General features: G+C 59.3%; 1 protein-coding gene across 7 annotated transcripts in view; it reads left to right on the forward strand.

Moving 5' to 3' along the window:
- The first annotated feature begins 3467 nt into the window (after positions 1 to 3467).
- Positions 3468 to 22894, forward strand: part of EPB41L1 (erythrocyte membrane protein band 4.1 like 1) — a 71842-nt gene continuing 52415 nt past the window's right edge. For all 7 annotated transcript variants that reach the window (XM_054218707.1, XM_054218706.1, XM_054218711.1 and 4 more), the window contains exons 1-2: positions 3468 to 3576; positions 13751 to 13800. The gene's annotated coding sequence lies outside the window, so the exon portion shown is untranslated. The remainder of the gene's footprint in view (positions 3577 to 13750; positions 13801 to 22894) is intronic.

Here is a 22894-nt window from a genome sequence, read left to right on the forward strand (position 1 = left end):
CAAGCGGAGAGGTACTTCCACCCAGCGGCGCAATGGCTGGCTTTGGCGTTTGAACGTCTCGCTTTTCTGGAAATGGATTCGGTTTATCCGAAAAAAATAACCGGACAAATGTCAGCTCCCTTAAATTTCTTTAAATTCTTTCAATTTCCAGTTCAGCTCCTGAAAACCTCGTAAAGTTTACGGTTCCTCAACGTTTTCTAGGGGAAAACAAAAAGTCTTGCCGTCCCCTCCCCGCCACCCCGTCTGCAATGTGTGGCCGGAGCAGGTATCTCCATCGCTCCCGTCGCTGCAGCAGGAATCTGGGAGAGATGCGGGAAAGCTCGTTTGTCTGTTATTGAATAACCAGGAGAGGGTCCAGCACACAGTGGGGTGATGAATAGCTCACAGGTGATTATTTTGCAAATTAAGCTATTTTCCTCATTTCAGCGGGGAGGGCTGTACGGGCATAAATTGCATTTTCTATCACTTCAGGACTGTTGAAGAGTTTCCAGTTTTAGCTTGGCGGTAAGCGGAAGGCAGTTCAGGCTGGGCTGTTGGCACCAGCGTGAGAAGGGGAATGGAGGATTCGCTGGAGGAATTTCTTCCACGCGTTCTTCTCCTGGCTCCTCGGCTTTGCAAGGGGAACGCTCCCTGCGGTGGGTACTGGGGAACTAGACCGAGAGTATCTGCGCTCCTACCTCTGCCAGTGCCGTCACCCACTGACTTATTTGACCCAAATTCACTCAAAAAGGAATTTAACCTTTACATTTCTGAGATTTTCCTAGATTTTAGAACATGAGCCGTTGAGCAAAATTTGCTATTTTTCCTTCGAATGACCTCAAAGATGAAAACAGGCAGTAACGGGCCTCAAGGCGCCGCACAGAGCTACAATCGCCATTATTTTTTGCAACAGGACGGCGCAGGTTTTCTCCTGTTCCCTACAAATGCGGCTCCGTGTGGCACATGAATGACGTCACTTGCAGCGCAGCCACCCTGGCAGCGAGGTGAAGGAGCCATTCAGCATCGTCCCCTCGCGAGGCGCAGTGGTGGAGGGCCAGAGGTGAAAACCATGGCTGCAAGGGGAATCTGAGCAGCCAGTTGAAATGTCTTTTATTTGTAAATGAATGCCGTCCCTCAAGCTTGGCTCTGCTGCGGTGGGTCGTTTTTTTTTCCAAGAGGTTCCTGCTATTTACCCAACTTTCCAGCTGGGCTTCTCCGAGGCACAAAGAGGCAGGACCTGCCTGAGTTTGTACAGTGAGTCAACAGCTCGGCAGGGGATTAGAGCCCACAATCCTGCTGGCATCGCTGCCTTGGCTCCAACCACTGGACCATGCAGCCCCATTTTGTTCCTGGTACTCTCTACGGGTATGTGGTTTGTCGGGAAAAAAGCCTCAGTGTGGCTAATAAAGGAGGCGCTTTAGAAAGCGGTAGAAAAAAGCCTGCCTCCTCCCAGCGCTTCGTCCCCATCCCGCTGGCGCAGGGGGTCGGGCTCCCTGTGGGATTGGGAACGGCAGGTTCCTGAAGGTTGGTGGAGCGGGAAGCTGGGGAGCAGCACCCGGAGGCAGCCGGCGCAGGGCGCTGGCACCCACCGCTGCCAGGCGGGCGACCGTGTGCCGACACACGGAGAGGAGACACCCCGGGCCAGCCCTGGCTTGCAGAAGACAAGCAGAAGCAGCCCGGTCAGAGTCCCCCAGGCTTCCCCCTCGCCGCTGGAGACCTGCCTTTGCCGGGGTCCCGCGCAGAGCTGCACCCTTCTCCCTTCGGAGGACCACTACAGGAGCTAACGGCAGGTGAAGGGCAAAATGAAGGCCCCGCAGGGAAGTCCAGGGGCACGACATGCTGCTTGGAGCCCTACGGGATGCGGCAAGTGGTAGTGGGTGCTGGGTGCCGAGTCAGGGCTAGCCACAGGCTCTGGGAACGAGGAAAGCTGACCCAGCGCTAAAACCTGTGCCTGACATATCCCCTCCGTCCCCGGCTCCTCAGCATCAGCAAGGCAGAGGGCTGAGTGTGCAGCACGCCTCTAATCTCCTTCCTCCAGTTTATGAGCGCCACTCTGACTTCTCCAAAGTCCTCAGTGGCCATTGCAGCCATGCTGTCCGTCCAGTTCATCCCTGCATCCAGGGCATCCATGCTGTCCATCCAGTGCATCCCTGCACCCAGGATGTCCATGCACCCATGGCATCCATGTTGTGCATCCCTGCATCCTGAGCATCCATGCACCCAGTGCATCCCTGCATCTTGGGCATCCATGCTGCACATCCATGGCATCCATGCACCCAGGGTGTCCCTGCACCCATGGCATCCATGCTGTGCATCCAGGGCATGCCTGCACCCAGGGCATCCATGCTGTGGATGGACACGTGTATGGTGGAGCAACTGCGTTCCCCCACCCCGCGGTCCCTTTTCATCTGCATCTCCTGGAGGGGGCTGCTTGCCCTGACACACTCAAGACATGCAAGTCAGATCAGTTGATGATGTGGAGATCTCCTGGGAGTGGCTTACAGATGTCCCACACAAACACCCCGTGCTCTGGGGCTGTGGGCAGCGGGTGGGCAGCCCCGGCCGCTCCAGGAAGGGCCAGCCACCCCTTGGGAGCTGCAAAACCTGCCGAGATGTCCCACCCAGCTCCTTCCTCGAGGAAGGGAACCTCAGTCTGGGGCTGCGGCTCTCCACGGGGATGTGGCAGGAGGAGGCTCTGCAGGGACGGGAGGTCTGGCGGGGAGAGTGACTGATGCACCAGTCTCACCAGCGGTCTCCCCGGAGCGGAGCAGAGGGGCAGAATCCCCCCGCCTCGGCCCTGTTGGCCACACTGCTGCGGATGCAGCCCAGGCTTCGGGGGGGCTTTCTGGGCTACGAGCAAACATTGCCAGGTCATGTTGAGCTTCTCATCAACCAACACCCCCAAATCCTTCTCAGGGCTCTCTCAGGTGGTCGTCTGCATGGCTAAACCATGAAGGTGAGCATCCTGTGCTTGCTGGCTGGGTTGGTGGGCAGTCCTGCCCAGAGCTGGGCTGGCAGCATGGTCGACGGTCCTGGCGCGGGAGCCAAGACACTCGCTCCCGGTCCCCTCTGGAGAGTCCCCCTGCGGTTCCTGCCGCAAGCGTGTCCCCCGCGTGAAGAAGCAGAGCCCCGAGCAGGCCGGGCTGCTCCCCGCGGCGGGGCAGGACTCGGGCTGCGGGGTCTTTGCGTGGGAGCGGGGCTGGGCTGGGCTGGGCTGGGCTGGCAGCGGGGGCGCAGGGACTGAGCTCCGCGACGCCTCTGCGGGACCCTCTCCGCGGCGCGGGGCGAGATACTCGGGACGAGCGTGGAAAAAGCCCCGTATCCCCCCCCCCCGCCCCGCACCATCCGAGGGCCGCAGCGGAGCCGAACCGCCGCTTGCCCCGCCCTGGGCGGCGGCGCGGAGCCCCCGCACCCCCCGGCTCGGCCCGGGGGCGGCTCCCGCGGGGGCGGGGCGGCGGCGCTGCGGAGGGGGAGCGGCCCGGCCCGGCCCGCCCCGCACGGCGGGCAGGCGGCAGGCAGGGCAGGCGGCGGCCGCTGCGGCGTGGGGCCGCGCCCGGGAGGCGGCGGCGGCGGCGGAACGGAGCGGGCTGAGCCGAGGTGAGCAGCCGGGAGGTGGGTCGGGCGGCGGCGGCAGACCCAGGTGCGCTGCCTGCAAGGGAGGAGGAGGAGGAGGAGGCGGCAGCAGGCAGGGCTGCAGGCAGCTGCTGGGAAAGCTGTTCCAAGGCGGGCCTCCCCTCCTCGGCAGCGCGGGAGGGAGGGAGGGAGGCAGCGCATCCCGCACCGCGGCCCGCCGGGATGCTGAGCTCGGGGCGCGGCTCCCCGCGGGGGGTCCAGCCGGGCACGATGTGGGGTGGGGGGGGTGGGACACACGGCGCTTCCCAGCCGCCAAAGAGCAAAGCGGAGTGCGGGGAAAGATCAGTGCGGGTGGGATCCCGGCCTTGCGGCGGGATGAGCCAGCCCCGGGGATCCGTAGCCCCGGGCTGCGGGTTGCCGTAATAGCGTTTAACTGCCGGGCTGTGATTTCAGGGAGACGATTTACATTAGAGGGAGAATGCGGAGAGAGCCAGGAACAACTTGGAATGGGTCCTCGCATATTTCTGTGGTTATTTTTGGAGTATCGTCATATGGCAGGAGGTGGGCTCTGGAGGTATCCTTGAGCTCAGCATTTTCCCCATAGGCTGGTTACCCGGGAGATTGTGTACTAGAGGACCTGCGTGGCCCTTTTCTCTATGTAAAACACTATTCCTCTGCCTGTTTCTGCGGTGGTATTGTTTTCCTCTGGCGTCCCCAGCCCTCGGCGTGTTATGGTGGGGACCTTTCTGTGGACAAACAATGGTCCGGGTATGCGTGGCGGAGTATTCGCGGTGTGTTGCGGGAGCAGGCGATGGAAAAGCTGCGTTTGATTCAGCTGTAGATGGTGTGTGAGGTGACTCCTGATCAGCCCCCTCTCCGATGCCGTGGATGAGGTGTGGCTTCTTCAGCATCCCCAGAGAGACCAGCCCATGCATCAGTCTCCTTCCTGCACTTAACTCTCACTTTCCCTCCAGCTTTCTCATGCCAGACTTGTCCAAAGGGATTTTTTGCTTCCAAACAGCTTGAGATGGGGGAAGCACGTTGTCGCCAAGGTCTGCTCCGTGGGTCCGCCTTGCAGATCTCTGCGTCCTTTGCGACCCGCTGGAGGACTCGGCATGTGCCACGTCCCTTTGACCACGGCTGCGGCAGGCTGGAGAGCTGTTCTGGTGGCCTTCAGTTGCATGCCCTTGTTGCCATCAAGCAAGTTTGGAGCTGAAGGAAGGCTGGGTTTGGGTGACGATTCTTGCAAGAAGGGAATTACTCTTTGATTATGGTGTGGTGGTTTTGTTTTTTGTTGGTTTTTTTTTTTTTTAGAGTCTGGATTGGTAGGCATGGAGCCTGTCTGTGGAGGTCCCCCCAGGGTGCTCAGTGCTGAGGTCCCCCCAGGGTGCTCAGAGCCGTGCTCTCGATGAGGACCCCTCTCTCTGCTGAGCGCGGAGGTGCAGGGCATGTTCTGGAAGCTGTGCCAGACCCTGGCTGTTACAGCGTCTGGTCCACAACCACCCTCTTTCTCCCAAAGCGTTCCCTCCTTATGCAGGGGTGACCTCTCTGTTTGGTGTCAAAGGACCATGACGAACCCATCCTTCGGGGGCTGCGAGCCGCCTCCCCGCCTGCGGCCCCACCTGGGAGCGGGGTTTTCACCTCTCCCCTCTCTGCGCCACCCTTGTGCCGTGTTGATTGCTTTAGCCTCAACTCCGGCAGATAACGCAGTCGTTAAACCAGGCGCCACCGCACACAGGGAGCCCTGGCTTGGGCTGCGGGGGCTCTCGGCGGGTGTGATGCAGCTCCGGGTGCCCGTGTTTAGGCTGCAGGTGATGTGTTCTTCCCCCGCTGTTTTGGTTGCTCGTTGGTGTGGTAGCTAGACTCTCAGGGGAGGTGTTTTGGTTTGGAGGAAGCTTCTAAAAAAGGGTTTTGAAGGCCAGAGTTGTATTTCTGGTCAAAAAGCAGGAGTGTAGAAGACAGCCTGTGCTCCTGGTGTGTGGAGGGTGAAGGTTTTGGTACCTTTCCTGCCCAGTGCAGGCACGGAGCTTGCTGGGCCCCCTTTCCTGGGCAGCTGCCATGGTTGCCACCACCACAACAACCTTCCAGGGTAAGCGTCTTCTGGCACATGGCTTATGGGCAGCCAGGAGGGGTGGTGGGGTCAGCCGAAGGAGTCACCGCAGTGCAGAATGGGGAAAAATCTTAAAAATCAATTGTCTTCCCCCGGGCAGTTGAGCTCCCGGTTAAGCTGTGGGTGATGACCTTGGTCATGGCGAGGAGCTGGATCTGTCATCGATTTACGGAATAACCTTTCACGCTGGCAGCACCGAGCCCTCGTCCCGTGTAGAACTCCAGCGTCGCTCTGCGTTGCCCGCGCTCCTCCCTGCTCTAGCGCTGCTCATGACTTCTGCGTTACTAGAGGAGGTTTTCGGAGACAGACAGACCTTTCATATTGTCCCTAAAAAAAAAACCAAAACGAACCTGACACCTTTCCCGTAGCTAATTAGGATTTCTAAATGAGGAAGTCGCAGAGAACGGCCTGTGGGTTAAAGGGCGGGGGTGGGCTCGGCTGTTCCCGGGCTTGGTCCAGGTTTCCTACTCAGTCCCGCAGTCATCGCTTGAGTGTCCTTTGCCTTAATTTTATTTGGCTATGGACCGGGGACATTTCCCTGCCGCCTCGGGCACAGCGCTACGGCGCCTGAGTGACAGCTGGGATAGCGATGGGGAAGCAAGCGTGTGCGAGGAGATGGGCTGAGTACGGGCTTAAGCTTTGCGGCAGATCAGCGTGGGCGTCTGTAAGGCCTGTGTTTAGCTCTATAGTAGACTTTCATGCGGTGCCTGTCACTTGGAGGTCTGAGCCGAGTCTGTAGCTCTGTTTTAAGCATAGATGCAAAAGAAGAAACGTGAAACGGCGGAGGTTCCCGAGTCCCCAGTTGCTGGAAGCTCCCATGCAGGAAGAGTTGTGCAGCTACGAATACGTGACTCTCATATGGCATCTAAAAAAGTGCTTGTGCTGAGGCTGTGACAGTGATGGCTGCGTGGCTTATTGTTCTCATTAGAGCAGTCGGGTGGCTCTGAGTCAGCAGGTTTGGATTTGTCACAGCCGGGGCGATTGCGGCGGGGAGACCTGTGAGGTTCCGTGGTGATGGGTGGAGGGGTGGCCCCGGCTGTCCCCTCCTGCCTGGGGACGCTGGCGTTTGAGCCTGGACTTGTGCTCGCTGTTGGCTTGTGCTGTCACTCCTGCCGTGAAGGAGTTGTATGTATTTGTTGGAGCTGGAGGACAGTCTCCCTTGGGAGCTCCTTTCCAGCACCTGCCCTGTGCAATTTGGGTCTATAGCGTTGAGCATCGCTACTCCCAGGGGTGCAGCTTGCCGAGCGGACCGGTTGTTCTCATGCACGTCACCTTGTCTGGATTACAGGAGAATGGGAAGCGTGGTGGGAGGAGACCGTCTTTGATGGGGACGTATTTCCTTGCGGCTGCCGATCCATCTTTCTTATCCTCCCAGCCCTTGGGTGGAAGCTTATGGGTCATCCAGGACCTAAGTGTGCCTTAAAGGGAAGAGGAGGAGATCTGGGCAACCACGTCTTCCACTGTGGAAGTGGTGGATGTCCCTTGTCTGGGATGAGAGCTGCTTCTTCCGCCCTGCCTTGCTGCAAGGAGGTGAACCGTTTTGGGGCCGCACGGAGGCATCTGTACCATGGGCTGAGGTTTTTTTGTACGGCTGGGCCAGGAGCCAGGGTTTGCTCTCCCGGCACCGGACAAGGAGCTGTGGGACTGGGTGGAAAGGGGCTGTCACCCCAGAGCCCTGGGTGGGTGATTGGGTACAAACGCGTCCTGTCTGCTTGTCCCAGTCAGTGCCCAGTTTATAACGTGTGCGTGCCCGTGTGCACGCTGGTGCACCCCCCGCCAGGGTTGCTGTCTGCGAGGCTGGGAGTAGCAGACAGAGCCTTAAAATCGGGATGATAAGGCTCGGGAAGAGAAAATTCTTTCCATCTTCTGCTGATGATCAGATTTTGCCCCCCCCTTCCCCGCCCCCCGGAGGGCAATACTAGCTCCCCCTGGGGCTCAGCAGCGCCCAGCGTCCGAGAGCAGCACCCCGGGTCCGGCGTGACCACAGCGCGGAGAGGAGACCGGGCTGACCCTATTGTGCTCAAAACACGAGACAAATGAGGCTGAAACTGCAGATCCGCGGTTGCCAGCAGGTCAGCAGTTTTGCTCGGGCACTTGGGCTCTTTGTGGAGACGAAACATGGTGGCAGTTTAGGATCTGCTCCATCCCCCTTTCGGAACCAGCCCTCTGCCCGCCAACTGTAACTGGACCATCTCACTGGGCTTTTGCTGCCCCCGAGTCTCGGTCCCGAAGGCTGACGCTCCTTCGCGAGGTATCGGGCGATGAGGCGGAAACCAGGACCAGGTGCCGCGCTGGTGTAAAACGCATCCCGCGTTTGAGGCGCCGCTGAATGAGGATTCACAGCGCAGCCCCGCTGCCAGGTTCCACCCACCGGCTCCTTCCTCCCTCTGCTCCTACTAACCCACTGCCGGGGCCCCGCTCGCCGCCTGGCAGCGGGGATGTGTGCTGGTATCCTTCCCCAAGCATCAGATGGAGAGGAAAACACAGGGTGGAGTCATCTCTCGCACAAAGGAAACGTTGAGGTATCGTTTCTGCCTTCAGTGGATTTTTTTTAGGGGGCTGGGGAGAGATTAAACGGGATTTTAACACATCCGCAGCCCCCTTCCCACCTCGTTTTCCTGCGAATCTGTTGCTGTCACGGTATCTTTCAGAAGATATTTTTAGCTTTGTCTTTTCTGTTTTCCCACCCTCCCCGCCCCCCCCCTTCCTCGTATCAGGCTTTTGAAGGGAAACATGTTTCTATGGGAGAACAGAATGAGCCATTTCACGAGACATTTTGTTATGGGCAGAAGGGCCGGGAAATCTGATTGTGCGTTTTTTTTAAATGACAGCGTTCCCCTTTGTAATCAGCTAATGGTGCTCACTGGGGTGAGCGCCAGCAGAAAGCCACGCGCGCCGGCCCGGCCGAGGCGAAGGGGATGGACCAGGCCTCCTGCGCATCCTCCTCCTCCTCCCGCCCGTCCACGTGGGACCGTCGCCCAGGTGGCCACGCACGAAGGGCTCCGGGCTGGGAGGGGTCCTCCAGGCTTTTCTCCTTAATGATCCTATTGGGGAAGCAGTGCCCCTGCGTATGAGAGGAGCAATTAAACGTTCTAATTAGGTGCGCTATCGATCTGGCAGTGTTTCTGCTGGCAGGAGCTCCTGCTGAGCGTGGGATGGTGTGGCATCTGACACGGCTTTGGGTCTCCCGCTTTGCCGGTGACGGGAGGGACGTGACGAAGGTCTCGAAGTGGGAGGGCGGTGCTGTGTTGAGGGCTAAGGGCGCTGCGGCTCGCAATGGGAGGGCGCAATTTTTGACAAGGCGGCAAAGCCAGCATCGATGGCGAACTTTGGGGTGGGGAAACTTCCCGCCTGAATTCTCAGCAGTGTCGCCCTTTAGGAGATTTGCTACAAGTCCTGGTAGGTGAAGGTCCTGCCGAGTGAAGTGGCCAGAACAAGAGAAACTTGCTTCGCAGTCCGATCTGGCTTTGGGTGTACACATGCCTACGTGAGGCGGGGGCTATTTGCCTCTGCGAATTCACTGGGGCTCTTCTCCAGGGAATCAAAAAACGCTTTCTGGTAGTATGGCATGAGTAAATCCCTGCTGGTCACCTTGTTCTCGTGCGTGATACAGAATAAGGGTAAGGAATGCAGCTGACTTCAGGGTGACTGTTGGGAGTGCTCCAGGATGGTAGAGAAAACGCAGCTGGCCACGTTGTATTTTGGCGGCAAGTTCCACTGTTGCTGTAAGCCCACCCGGTCGCTTCTGGGCTGCTGCAAGAGCTTTGGAGCTCAGTCCCACCCCGGCGCGGTGCCGCGCGTGGAAGCAGGGTGTTGCGTGAAAAGGGGCAAAGCGGTTTTAGCAGAAGATAAACCCCCTTGCGTTCTAACACTCCTCACCGAGGTGGGAGGCTAGGTGCGGCTAGGTTTAAATTCTGAGTGATGCCCAATTCAGCACTATCAGTCCAATCGCGTTTAATATATATTAAACTATTACGATTTGGATACACTAATAGTGGACTGCACCTTCAGTCTAGTCGTGCTCATGAACTAGCACGGCCACTCTTGAGTTTTTGGTCGCGTTCAGTGAGAAAGCGAAACGACTAGCTACTTAAAAAAAGTGCAGTTTATTTAAACAACAGATATATAGGTTCTTAGGATTGCCGGTGATAAATACACTGTCTGCAAAGCACGTGCAAATGAAAGTATTGTTACATATACAAAACGCGCGACAAAGTTATAAACGATACAGCCTGGCTTTAAATGTAGGAAAAGAGAGTCTCTAGAGAAATTTCTAAGTTTCCCGAGGAAGCACTCGGTATAATCTAAGTCTTACCCAAAGGCGTCCCTATGGGGGGGAAGAGAGGCTCAGCCCGTCGACTGATCCCAGAAGTCAGTGATGTAATTCTTTATGATGGTGTCTTCCCTGGGTATCCCCCCTCTCTTGGGCTATTTTTATACTATTTGTTATCTTCAAGGTGGAGTTTGAGTGACTTTAGTCATACATACTTTTATCATGATTGGTGTAAATTTCTCTCGCTTCACAATTAAAGGTATAGTTTACGAGAAATTCAGGGCGCAGACTCAAGAAGGAGTGGTCGCACCTTGGAGGCGGGTAGCCTTCGGGATGGAGGTGTGTTTTGGTATTATAATGACATTATAATGAGCAAAGTTCGCACAAAGGACAGCATTTCATCAAAATTTGACAAAATGTTGGCTCTGAGCATCTAGCGGGCAGCTAATTGGCAGCTTATCTGTTTCATGGTATCATCCCATTCCTGTATCCGCTATACATCATAAGGTAAAGCCACGGAATAATTGCATCCCGTCCCGTACCTCATGTAGCTTATCAGGGAACCACAGATATTGTGTCCTTCATGCCAGCTGCGGCTATTTTCTACCTCAGAAGCCTCTTGATTTTATACTTTTCCTTAATGTGTGAACAATGCTGTACTTTTGTATTTTTTAGCCAATTTAGTATTTATTCCACACAGGGCAACCTGCAAGGCCCGTGGTGCTGTGGTCCGTGGTCATCTCCTGCTGAGCGCGGGTTGGGCTGTTCCTTCTCAGCTCGGCAGGGCTGATGTGATCCCAGCCCAGGGCGGACCTGTGCACGGCTGGACCTCTCCCCGTCGTGCTCAGCTGAGCTGCCCCGGGGCTGCTGCCCTGTTTCCGTTCCTGCTCTGGGGGACAGGGAAGGGAACGGCAGAAATCCTTGTCCCCTTCCTTGCCCTTTGTTGGATGCGTGAGCATTTTTGCAATGTGCTGGCCCAGATTTGAGTGAGCTGGGCTCAGCGTGTGGCTCCTTCCTAACCCCATCGAGAGACCGAGCCAGCCAGCGGTGCCGGCTGTCAGTGCCCCTTGCACGGACCGAAGCCTTCGCCTGGCCGCCCTCGGTGTCCCAGCACCTGCTTCCCCAGCCAGCATCCGCTCTCGCCCCGTCAGGGTCAGGCCGGATGATGGTGTTGACGATGTTGTGACAATGTGGGTCACTCTGGGATGTTTTCAAGCCCGGGGCACTGTCTGTGGCTGAGATGGTTTATGCGCCGGCCTGGCGCTGGGGAGAGCTGCGTGGCAGGAGGCGGCGATGCAATCTAGCATGGATTTTTGCAAGCAGGAGCGTTATGGGGAGCCGCTTGTTTGCGGGCAGAAGCGAGCAGGGTTGGGGGAGGGTCTCGCTCCTTCTGCCTGTATTCTCAGAACGCTTCATTAATACAATACTAATTGATGCAGTAGCTCAGATCCCAAAATGTCTATAGCTCAGAGCCCGCCGCGGTGCAGCCAGCCCTGGTGAATGCTGCTTCACGCAGCAGTGAGGAGGGACCGTCGGTGTGCGACGGAGAGCGCAGGGGCTTTGTTTGGCAGCGTTGACAGAGGCAGGTTGGGGAGCGTCGAGTGCCACTGCTCTGCCTTTGGTGACAGCATCCCCCATCCTGCCTCGCAGCAGGAACACGGTGCAGCCCTGGATGCTGGGGCTGCTGGTGTGATACCCCTTCTTGGGGGTCTATCGGGAGCCGGCTGCTCCTGCGCCGGGCTGTGTGTCCGCCCGCCCGTCTCCGCTGCGCGTCCCTTGTCTCGCCCTCGAGCTGGGATGGGAGACAGCAGAGCATTTGAACCTGGGAGCGGCGCAGGGCCCCCACAAAAGGCACTGGGCTCGGCAGAGTAGGAGCAGGGCCACGGAGGCTGCGCCGGAGAGGGGAGCAAGCCCCACAGATCCCCTCAGCTTTGCACGACCGTCTGCGGGTGGGAGCAGGAGCTGCTGGTATCGGAGAACGTTCCCCACATCGGCCTGTTGAGCACCCGTGTGCCCTGCCATGGGAGAGGGCAGAACCATCTCCTCCGGATGGGGCTCCTTCTCTCCTGTGGCTCGTTTGCCCCTGAGCAGCAGCATCTGCAGGAGAAGAGGAGGGAGGGATGTCCCGGGCTCTGGGATGGAGGGGTTTGGGAACGTAGGTAATGGCACAGGACAGTAGCCTCCACACACCAGCGGCATCCCTGGGTCCGTGGGCAGCGTGGGCTCTGCATAAGTGGGTGGTGAAAATGCCGTTTCCAGGTCTGGGAGACCGGGCCACCCATTCAGCTCCTGTACTGGGCACTGACGTGGAGGTGTTCGGGCCCTGTGACACCCCGCGGTGCCTGCGGGTGGGGGGACGCAGGGCTGCGGGTGCAGCCGGCGCTGGTGCCAGCCAGCCGGGTACAGGGATGCCCCCCGTTGCATCCCAGCCCCACTCGGTGAGACAGTGGAGCCAGTAAAACCAGTCTACATGGTGGCTGCGAAGGAGTCCGTCCCTGGTGGGCAGGGGTGTACAAGAGCATGCCCCATGCCCGTGCCCGATGGCATCCCGCTTGTGCTTCCCCTTGGGTGACAGCGGCGGAGAGCTGGGACAGGACCACGCACGCGGTGGCGTAACTCCCTCCTCTTTCCCCATCTCTCATGCAGATCATTTTGGGGGTGCAATTTCTCCCCGCTCAAAGGTGATTTTGTTCCCTTGGAGGTGACGAAGTTCCTGGCCTTATTGCGTCAGGTTTTCTGCCTGGGGGACAGCAGCGGGTCCTGTCCTTGCCCGGGAGGGAACGGCCGCAGCCCCACGCAGCCACGGATCAATCGCCGCCTGTCACCGTGTTGCCTGGGGACTGTGTCCGAATGGAAAGCGGAGCAGCTTTTGTGCCCCGAGCGAGCTGTTGGGAAAGCGGCTGCGGATCGGTGTCGCTCAGGGCAGGCTGTGCCGGGCCACACGCAGCTGGCGTTTGCCCCGCGGGGAGCGCAAGGTTTTTTGCTGAATCCGTGGCTGCGCTTGTGGGAGGATGGTCCTTGCCTGTTGAAGGGACGATGGAAAATTAACCCTTGGAAAAGCAGGAGGTATCCTTGCCGTGCTGTGTGGGACTGTGCTTCCTCCTTCACGGAACTGTAGCGCCTGCTGGGCAGTTTTTCCTCCCCCATCAGGTGCCGTTGTCGTCTAAAAAGCGGCCGTGAAAATGCTGTTGCAGGATTTGGGCTGTTCCTGTTAAAACTCTGGGTGCGCCGGAGCTGCTGGTCACTCCATGGACGGGCGAGCGGGGCTCCCGGGGGGTCCTGCATCACTGACCTGCGTCGTTACCTGGGGGGAAACGTCCTGCTGACCAGATGTTGCCCTCGGCATTGCCGCAGGGACCGCGCCGGGGAGCCGGAGGGACGGGTGACAATGGGGTGGCACAGATGGCCCTGAAAGGAGAACTTGGGTAGCGCCCGGCGGCGCGAGCCAGGAGGGGTATCTGTTTCACTTCTCGGAGGTGTGTTGGTTCTGCGGCACTGCCCGTAGTAAATATTTGCTTTTTATCGCTCAACCGAGCAGCGCTGGCACGCAGCGCAGGCAGCGGGCGGGCTGACTGCGCGAGAAGGTGCTGTTTTCACGCCGGTCTTTTTGAGAGTCAAGCGGCATCTCACGTAATCCGGAGCTTACGTTCCCCAGCAAAGCAGATTCGTACGGAGTCCGAAAGCGGTGCTCAAGCCGTGCGGGCACCATCTTGTGATGGGGAGCCCGGCTAACGTCCCTCCCTCCACTTGCCATCATCTCTGCGAAGGGGTTTTTTTTTCCTTCTTTTTAACCGAATCTGATTTCTTCTTTGCAGGTTCTGAATTGTGCCCGAGCAGAGCGCTGAGAACAGCCCCTGGAAGCAGCGTGAGTTTATCCTGAACGCTTTTCTTCTCCTTTCTAGATCCCACGTCAGGCTGAGTGGGTTTTGTAGCGCAGAAGGGGTTGCTCAGCCCGGAGCTCCTCCGCCAGAAACCCCTGGCGGGACTGGAAATTTGGCCGGCTACCACCGAACCACGAAACTGCTGGCCTTGTTCTGGCGTTCCTTATGTGTTGGGATTTTTTTTTTCGTGGTTTAGTTAGGAGTCGGGCAACAGAAAGGCTCCTACCGGCTGCCCAAGCCTTTGCCCGCTGACGGAGTGGGACGTCGCGCTTATGGCTGAGTTTCCGTGCTCTCTCTTGTGCAGCGGAGTTGAGGGAGGTGGTGTGTTTGCAAACCAGCGTCGGATTTTGTCGGGTGTGGGTCCGAGTCCAGGGCGCAGGTCCCCGGGCTCGCGGAGTCCGGGCACGGCCGGGCAGTTGGGAGCGGAGGCCGGGAGGGGACAGCGGTGGGTCTGAACTGCAGAATTAAATTGTTGGGATGCCTGGAAGAGCGGAGGGCTCGTGGTCCAGGCCTTCTGGGAGACCCCTGGGGTCCCTCCGGCGGGGTGGGCTGCTCCGCTCCACGGCCCCGGTGCGCAGCGGGTTTGTACGGTGCCGTCCCTGCGAAACCGGTCGGGAGCTGCTCCCGCGTGTCCCGCAGATGGTGTGTGGCTGGGGAGGACGAGGAATCGCTTCTGCTTTCGCTCCCTGAGCCGCGGGGTGAGCCTGGGCAGAGCAACGTGGCCACGCTCCCTCGCTCTGCGTCCAAAGTGGGAGGAAGGTGTCACCATCTGAAAACTGGGGACAAGAAGCTCCGTGCCTGCACCCCTCTGTTTTGGCTCTTTCCCAGGAGACAGGAGCTCACTGCGTCCACGGATCCATGCTTCCCGGTGGGGTTCGGCTCCTGCCCGCAGGGAGGCAAAGGGTGCAGAGGCAGGCAGTGCCCGGGATGCGGGCAGGGGATCCCCGTCCAGGCCGAGGGCAGTGATGGGCTGCAGCGATGTGCCCCTCGGGGCTAGATGTGTCTCTGGCCCTCAACGGGGCAGCTCCTCGCTTTTCATGAACGGTTTCTCACCAGCGGTGCTCCAAGACCATCCCTCCGGCGGGGGGTGTGTGTCTTTGTGGGTCCAGCAAGATGCCAGCTCTACCCACGTCCAGGGCATTTCTCTAGGGAAAGCAAAGGAGAATGACACGGTTTCGTGTCCTGTCTGTGTATGCTGAAGAGTTTGGGTGCTGGAAGACCAGTTTGGGAATTGGTGGAGGCAGAGGTGGGTTGTGCGATGAAGATGCTGGGAGGGCTGGAGCCCCTCTGCTGTGAGGACAGGCTGAGAGAGCTGGGGGCGTTCAGCCTGGAGAAGAGAAGGCTCAGGGGAGAGCTTAGAGCCCCTTCCAGTCCCTAAAGGGGCTCCAGGAGAGATGGGGAGGGACTCCTGATCAGGGGGATAGCCACAGGACAAGGGGCCATGCCTTTAAACTGAAAGAGAGGAGATTTAGACTAGATCTGAGGAAGAAATTCTTTGCTGTGAGGGTGGTGAGCCCCTGGCCCAGGTTGCCCAGAGAAGCTGTGGCTGCCCCATCCCTGGAGGGGTTCAAGGCCAGGTTGGACGGGGCTTGGAGCAACCTGGTCCAGTGGGAGGTGTCCCTGCCCAGGGCAGGGGGGTGGAATGAGATGGCCTTTAAGGTCCCTTCCATCTCTGCCCATTCCATGATTCGATGTGATCCCGCATCACCGCGTGCCTCGGTTTCCCTCTAGCACGGAGCAGGGTGTCTGTGAGCTTCTGCTCCGGGGCTGTGTGAGAGGAAGGCTACTGGAGACGCTGGGCGCTGGCCACCGCTGACATGGGAACATTTGTCTCCTGGTGGGAAGCTCTGCCTCTGCACTGGGGGGTGAGTCCCTGTTGGGGTTCCCTGCTCTGGGGTGGCTTGGGGAGCAGGAGGACACACACCGCCTCCATGGGACCCTGGCACCCAGACAACCCCTTGCTTTCGCTGGTGGCCTCAGCGTCTCAGGTCCAGCTGGTGGTCAGCGGCCCAGATCTGGGTGTCTTTGGGTTCATGTTTCCCTCTTTTGGTTGCGTCTCATGAGCCAACACCGGGGACTTGGGGAAGCACTTGCCCGGCAGAACTGCTTACGGCTTTGTGCTCTGAGCAGCCTCACGAGCCCTGTGCCAGTCCCCTGCGGGTCCCAGCTCCCTGGCAAGCCTGGGCAAGAGAGGCCTTGCCAGCACAGCCCGGGCCGGCTGCCGCTTTGTGCTTGAGGGAGTTGTCCCTCCACTTCTGGAAGGGTTGGTGACGCTCCCGTCACGGCACAGTAATCGTGGTGATAAACTTCTCATTACTCTATATTCCTACAGCTCCCTCTCAGCTCATGAGACGTCCTACCTCCTGCACGCCATGAAGGGCTTGCTGCTGGGATGTGGTAGGCAGGCACGAAGGGAAAGCACTGTCTCCTTGGGAGCTTGCTCGAAGGAGGTGGTCGGCCATCAGTTGGACTAGGTGATTGCTGTAGGTCCCTTCCAACTGAACTACACCCATCCTCCTTCCACCGCGGAAGAGGTGTGCAAGACGTGACCGTTGCCTTGGGGGAAATGGCAATTTGTAGCCACTGCTTTAGAGCCCAAACAAGGCTCTTCTGGGGCTGCAGATCAGAGGACGATGACCGTAGGCAGAGAGCTTGGCCTTCCGTTGGAAGGAAAGAGAAGATGGGAGAAGGCAGGGCCGAGCATGTGCCTGAGCTGGGCTCCCTTCGGTGGCTCCCCTTGCTCTAGGGGCTCTTCACCTACTTGAGCTCCTCTCCTTCCAGCGCGCTGCTTACAGGCTGGCCTTGTGGTTTCCAGGGTGTCTGGCCCTCTGTTCTTCTTCCACATAAGGCATCTGCTGTCCCCTGGCTGCTCCATTCCATCGCGAGACGGCTGAACCCGCGGTCTCTACCTTCCTCCGCTTGCTTTTGTCCCCGCGTCGTGATTGCCGCAGAGGCAGGGGGTGACCTGGGGCAGGGGGTGCTCTCCACCATCACCCCCGTGATGGGTGGTCCACGTGGTTTGCAACGCCCCTGCCTGCTTCTGGCCTGCATCTGAGGTGCCTTGCAGGTGCTCTGCAGTGGCCAGCCACAGGGCGTCCCTGCAGCCGGGTGGACTGGGTTCAGAGAGCACTGGTTGGTGCCATCACAGCCTTTGGTTCCGTCGCCATCCCTCTGCGGCACCAGAAGAGCCCTGGGCTCCACTCGGCTGCCGCCCCTGCCTGAGGCTCGGAGTAGGAGGGGAGGGACGGCTGCAGCGCGGGTGGTCCCGGGGTCTCCCTGGAGAGCCCGCTCCCTGCCTGGGCTGACTGCTCCGTTTGGCCGCGGCCCCTCTTGGACAACCCCTTCCCCATCCAAAAAAGCGCAGAGGGGCTGGTGGCACGGCCATCCCTGCAGCAGGACAGCCCTGTCCCCCCTCAGCAGAGCCCCCAGCTCTGGATAAGGCTCTGGGATGGTTTAGCCCCGTAACTCTGGTTTGTGGTGGCTGCAAAGCGCAGATGAGCACAGAGGTGTGTCGTCCCCCCCCTGCTGCCAGCACCCTGGGCAGGATTAGCCCCTTATTATAAGAATTGGCCCAGGATGGTGCACGGATTGCCTTTTGCTGGAGAAACGGCCTCGGTCTATGTTACGGAGCAGTTAGGAGGATGAAGCTGGTCTCTCCCCGCTGCCCTTCACCCCGTGCAGCGGCGGGAGCCCGGCGGGAGCTGGCAGCGGGTGTTTGCAGTGCTGGGGAGGCTGCGCCTGCTCCGGCTCGGGGCTGCTGGTGCACTTTCCTCTTGATTTGGGGCCCGTCCTCGCTGCGAGACGTGCCTTGGTCAATGGAGCTTGCTCTGTGCCATCCCAGCTGCTCTGGCCCGGGCTGAGCAAACAGGTTTGCGGTATGTGGCAATGCGTGCCCCGGAGGCTGGCGAGAGCTGCCAGCTCCCTCAAACTCCGCTTGGGAAAGGCTGGCTTCGGGCCAAACCCCCCGCTTGCTTTGGCTGGTACTTTTAACCTCTTCTGCATCACGTCGGTTAGGAGCTGGGCTTCCCCCGTGCTGGGGGGGGGCAGGGGGGGTGTGTTGGGATGCCCACCCACCTCTGCCCCCCTCTGCCTGGTTGTTGAAGGCTTCTCTGCCTGCGAGCCGTGCTGGGGCTGGCATCTTGCCCCACCTTTGACACGCGGCAGGAGATGGGGCTTTCCTTGGAAGATGCAGCTTCGCTGCTCCGATGGCGCTCGCCCAAGTCCTTGGCAGGTCTCGGCGCGGCAGAGAGCTCTGTTCCCGGGTGATGTACCACCCTCTCCGCTGGTGTTGGGCAAGGGTGTGAAGGGCTGGGACTGCTGCTGCCTTGCTAAACTGGTGATCCCACTGGGGCTGGGTGGAAAGGAAGGGCTTGTCCATTCTCAGATCCCTGCGGAGGAGGACTTGACCACCCGGGACTGGTGTTTCAGCAGCTTTTTTGGCACAGCGGGACCCAAGGGATGCGAAGCTGTAGGCAGTGCCTGAGCAGGCGCAGTGCGGGCTGGGGACCTGCAAGCCTTGCTCCCAAGGGTGGATGTGGAGGCTGGACCACGTGCAGGAGAGCACCCAGCCCCGGCGTGGGTATGCTCCAGGGCATCATCTTCCAACAGATGGGTGCTGGTGGTGGCACCTCTCTGGGCTTCTTCCAGCCTGGCTCCCCCACAGCCCTTGCTTCTCTCTCCTTTATTCTGGGACGGAGGCTTTTGAGTTTCCTTTCTTGGCTTTTCCTCCCTTTGCTGAGGGGTTAAACAGGGTTTGGGCCGCTTCCCATCCTCAGCAGCTACAAAAGCATGGGCTGAGAGCTGCTGGGTGGGAGGCCAACAGGTTCTGTGGGGCATGATCTGCTCCCCTCATTGCAGCCCGCGGGGCTCAGCCCCATCTCGAGCGTGGGTCCGGGTGCTGGGGCTCGCCTGCCTCCCCAGGGGATGCTCCTTCCGTGGGGGCTGGGGGCTTGTCACGCCTCTGCGTACAGCATCTCGGCCTGCTGAGAGGGTCTGCAGCGTGGTGTTTTCTCTGCGGTGGCATTGCTCAGGGACCTCTGGGAAGGGCCAGTTCTTCCTGGAGCCGTATGCTGCCCTGGGACTCAGGTCTTGGTTTGTGTCCTTCCCCACCTGCAAAGAAGGCAGGACTCTTGGTAGGGTGATGGAGAAGCTGGTGGGGCACCAGAGGGAGCTTTGTGCTGCGGTGAGGAGCTTCTGGAGCCTCTGAGGCCACCAAACGTGCCGGATGGAGGGTGAGGTTGGGTCTCCTCCACTGGTGTCACCTGGGGGATGCTTGTCCTGCCCCTATGTGCGCGTAATGGCTCAGGCCGTTTGAGGCAGCCGGCATTGAGACAGCGCCTGTCACTCCGTATGCGGCTGCTGCACAGGTCCCGCTTTCCCCCAGCTGTGACAGCCCAGAGGTACCCAGTAAACCCCACGGTGGTGGTGGTGGTGCTTGGCGGGGTGAGTGGGAGCGCTGCCGCTCTCCATTACCCTGGCACGGTGCTTCGTGTTCCTCACTGCAAGGTTGTGCTTTAATGATGAATTTTGAACGGAAAGGGCAGGAGGGCAAGGGAAGGAGAGGGCTGCTGTAATCCCGCTATGGATTCGGCGTGGCTTTTGCTGCACAAGACCGCTGGGCTGCAAGTAAGAAGGCGCCGGTACCCAGGTTGCCGGGGAGACGGAGACGTTCAGCCGCTGGGGAGATTGTGGTGGATGCTGCGGCCGTGCCGGGCGGATCGCTGTGCCACCCCTCGCTGCCACCAGGGACAGTCCCAGTGGCTGTCCCTGATGCTGTCGCAGGGGACGCAGTGCTGAGCGGTGTGGGTGCTGCCTTGTCCCGAGAGGCATTGGTCATGGAGTCCCCACACCAGTGTCTCCTGGTCGCTAGTGGCCACACCAGTGCCCTGGATGGATGCCCCGAAGCTGGGGCAGGCTGGGAGAGCTGGGTGAACGTGGGTGCTAATGGCATTGATCAGGGGCCTGCACTCCAGAGCCATCCCAAGTGGGTCCCTTGTGCTGACCCTGGTGGGGTGATGCTGCGGGGGGGTGAGAGGCTGTCTGGGGTGGCGGTGGCCTTGCCGCCGCTGGGCTTGTCCACCTGGTGACTGAGACGGGCAGCCCCGTCTCTTGGGAAGTCCAGACCTCTTGTAGAAGGGCCTTGATCCCATAGAATGGCATCATGGGCCACCTTCAGGTCCCTGAGGGGTGGCCAGGGACCGCTGAGCAGAGGCACGTGGTGCCGTGCCAGCCCGGGGGTGGGTGCAGCGTGTTGGTGCTCTGCCAGGGCTACAGCCCTGCCTGCGTCCCCTCATGGCTGTCACCCATCCAACACCTCTTCCACCACCACCCTTTCTGCCCTGGGCAACCTCCGGCAGCTCCCCTGTACTGGTCCCCCACGCACCTTCCTCCCGGCTGTGGGACAGCTGTCCTGCCCACCCTCCGGAGGCCACGGTGGGAAGCGGCGAACCCATCAGGGACGGCTGCTGGGTAGAAGAGGCATCTCTGTCTTGTTCCCCTCATGCTGTGGTGACAGCGCTGGAGCCTCATGCTCCTGGCAGACGTGGCGACACTGCTCCGTGCCCAGTAGCCCCAACTGCCAGGCTGGGCTGTGTGGGACAGTGGTCAGGCTGGGATGGGCCTGGCTGAGCCCAGAGCCACCACTGGCTTTGTGTCCCCAGTCCTGGCTGAGGCTGCCCCAGTTTAGCTGGGAGGGCAGGAGCCGTGCCAGCCCGTGCCCAGGTCTGCTTGGCACAAGCCGTGTGCCGGGGAGCGCCGCCGCCTCTGCCAGCCGGGTCCTCGGGACAAATTTCTCCCTTGGGCTGTGCCATGGTGGGGCTCGGCTGCGGCGGTGGGGGTCCCTGCTCCCCAGGTTCAGGCTGGCCGCAGCACCCTCCTGTGCCGGGAGCAGGGTTTTTTGCCCAGGGTGCCTGCGCTATGGATTGGGACCTTCCTCTCCGGGCATGAGAGGAGGAGGCACTGGTGGCCACCATGGGCTCTGCCCTCCTTGGGGCTGTGCCCTTGGGTGCGGTGGGGAGGAGAGGCTTCATTCAGGTTTGCTTTCTTTCCTCCTTTATTTATTTATTTTATTTTTTTTTTTATTATTTAAAAACTTCTCCTCCAGCCCTTCCTTCTGTTGTCATTTAATTGTGCAAGTTCCCTGAATACCCGTCACCTGCCTGGGGGTAGAATTTGAGACACATCAAAGCTGGCTGAGCTTCTGCAGGCGCTAAGCGTACATCCTCTGGGAACTGGAGAGAGATTAAACAGCCGAGAAAAACAACTGCTCAGGATTGTCCAAGAGGTAAAATGGAAGGATTGGGGGAGAGCTAGGGAAAACCGGCAATATTGACTTACCAGAAAATGTCTGCCTCGTCCTTGGGCATGGCGGGTCCCCCCCCCCCCGGGGTGAGGCCTGGAGGGTGCTGGCTGGGGGAACACGGGGCTGGAGCGGTTGTGCAGTGGGAGCTGGGGGTCTCTGGGCATCTCTGCCAATGTTGACCCTGGCATGGGTTTGTACAGCTGTTGTTCAGGTTTCTATCTGTGCGTCACCTAAATGACTCTTGATTCCCGTCACCCCTCTGGCAGGGTTGGCGTCTGGTCGCGTGGAAGCGGAGGAGCGGTGCCAGGGACGGGAAGGGTTACAATGAAGTGGCAAACTCGGCGTCGTACCTGGGCTGGATTCCCTGCGGGGGGTCTGCGGGGGCTCTGCGGGCACAGCGCGGGCAGCCGTGAGCCCGGGCTGCGGGAGCGGAGCTGCATCCACCCGGCTGCCTGCGACCAGTGGGGACCCGCCTGCGCCTGGGGGTGAATCAGACTTCAACTGCCAGTTGAAAAAAAAAAAAAAAAAAAAAGAATTTGAGCTTTGTGTTTGAGAATAATACAACGCAAATGGAGTAAACCGCCATTGTAGTGTCAGGACCAGACCTTTCCACTCCCCTGAAAAACCTTTGTGTTTGAGGATGCTGGTGAGTGGGTTGGCTGTGGGACACTGGGCAAGGCCGGCTGGTCACCTCTCCTGTGCCACCCATCGTGACCCTGGGCAGGGGTGCGAGGGAAGACGGGGACCATTGGGAGGGCGGCCTCTGGAGACCCAACTCCAAGTATCTCAGGCTTTTGCCTCCCGTGGTGCTGGCACCCAGTGCCAAGCTGCAAGGAGGCTGTTACTGCAGGGCTGAAAGCTCGTGGAAGCCCCTCAGCTTTTTGGTTTTTTAAGGAGACTTTGGGGCAACGTGCTTGCGGTCACATCGATTTCTTGCGGCACCGATGATTAATCGGATTTTCAGGCGCCAAGCCGAAGGAAAAGCTTGGTTTGCTTCTCTAGCTCTGACCCAGGAGAGGTCGGACCTCTGCTAGAGACACCGGTGCTGGGGACAGTTTCAGGAAGCCCCAGAAGGTCTATTTTCCAGTCTCGATTTTCCATGGTTAACATACCGATTTCCCACTCCTCTTTCCAGCTAATCTGTCTTCACTCAGAAGTGAGATGAACAGCAGCATGAAGTGCAGGTGGTGTCCAAGAAGACATTTGCATGAGCAATTCCCTTCCTTGACCTCTAGCTCCTTCTGTTTCACTTCCTAATCTGCTGCTTTTCTTCCTTATAAACTTGTGGCATTTTCTGCCCTGCGAAGGAATTTTCAGATGTTGGGAGGGATTTTCCCAAGTAAGTTGGCCTCTATCACTTGGGAAGCAACAGCGATGCCGAGGCTTGTGATTCACAGAATCATAGGGTCAGAAGGGACCTCTGGAGATCACCCAGTCCAACCCCCTGCCAGAGCAGGGTCACCCAGAGCAGGTGGCACAGGAAGGTGTCCAGGTTGGGTCATGGAGCCACCTCTCAGCAAAGATTTGCCCTTTGCAGCTTGGGGACTTGCTAGGAGGGAGCCAAGCTGCGAAGGATGATGCTGACCAGGGCACAGGGTGGGGGCTCAGATGCATCGGTGTCCTCAGGAGAACGGGTTGTGTGATGCTGTGTGATGCTCGTTCCAGGTCAGCTGGGCTGGCAGCTTGAGATGGGCTCAGATGACGTAAAGTGGTTTCCGTTTGTCCTTCTCCTTTCCCTGTCTAGCATTTATCAGCTTCTGGAGGCAGCAGCTGGGCTT

Source organism: Rissa tridactyla, chromosome 12 (genome assembly GCF_028500815.1).
Source record: "Rissa tridactyla isolate bRisTri1 chromosome 12, bRisTri1.patW.cur.20221130, whole genome shotgun sequence".
Lineage (NCBI taxonomy): Eukaryota > Metazoa > Chordata > Aves > Charadriiformes > Laridae > Rissa > Rissa tridactyla.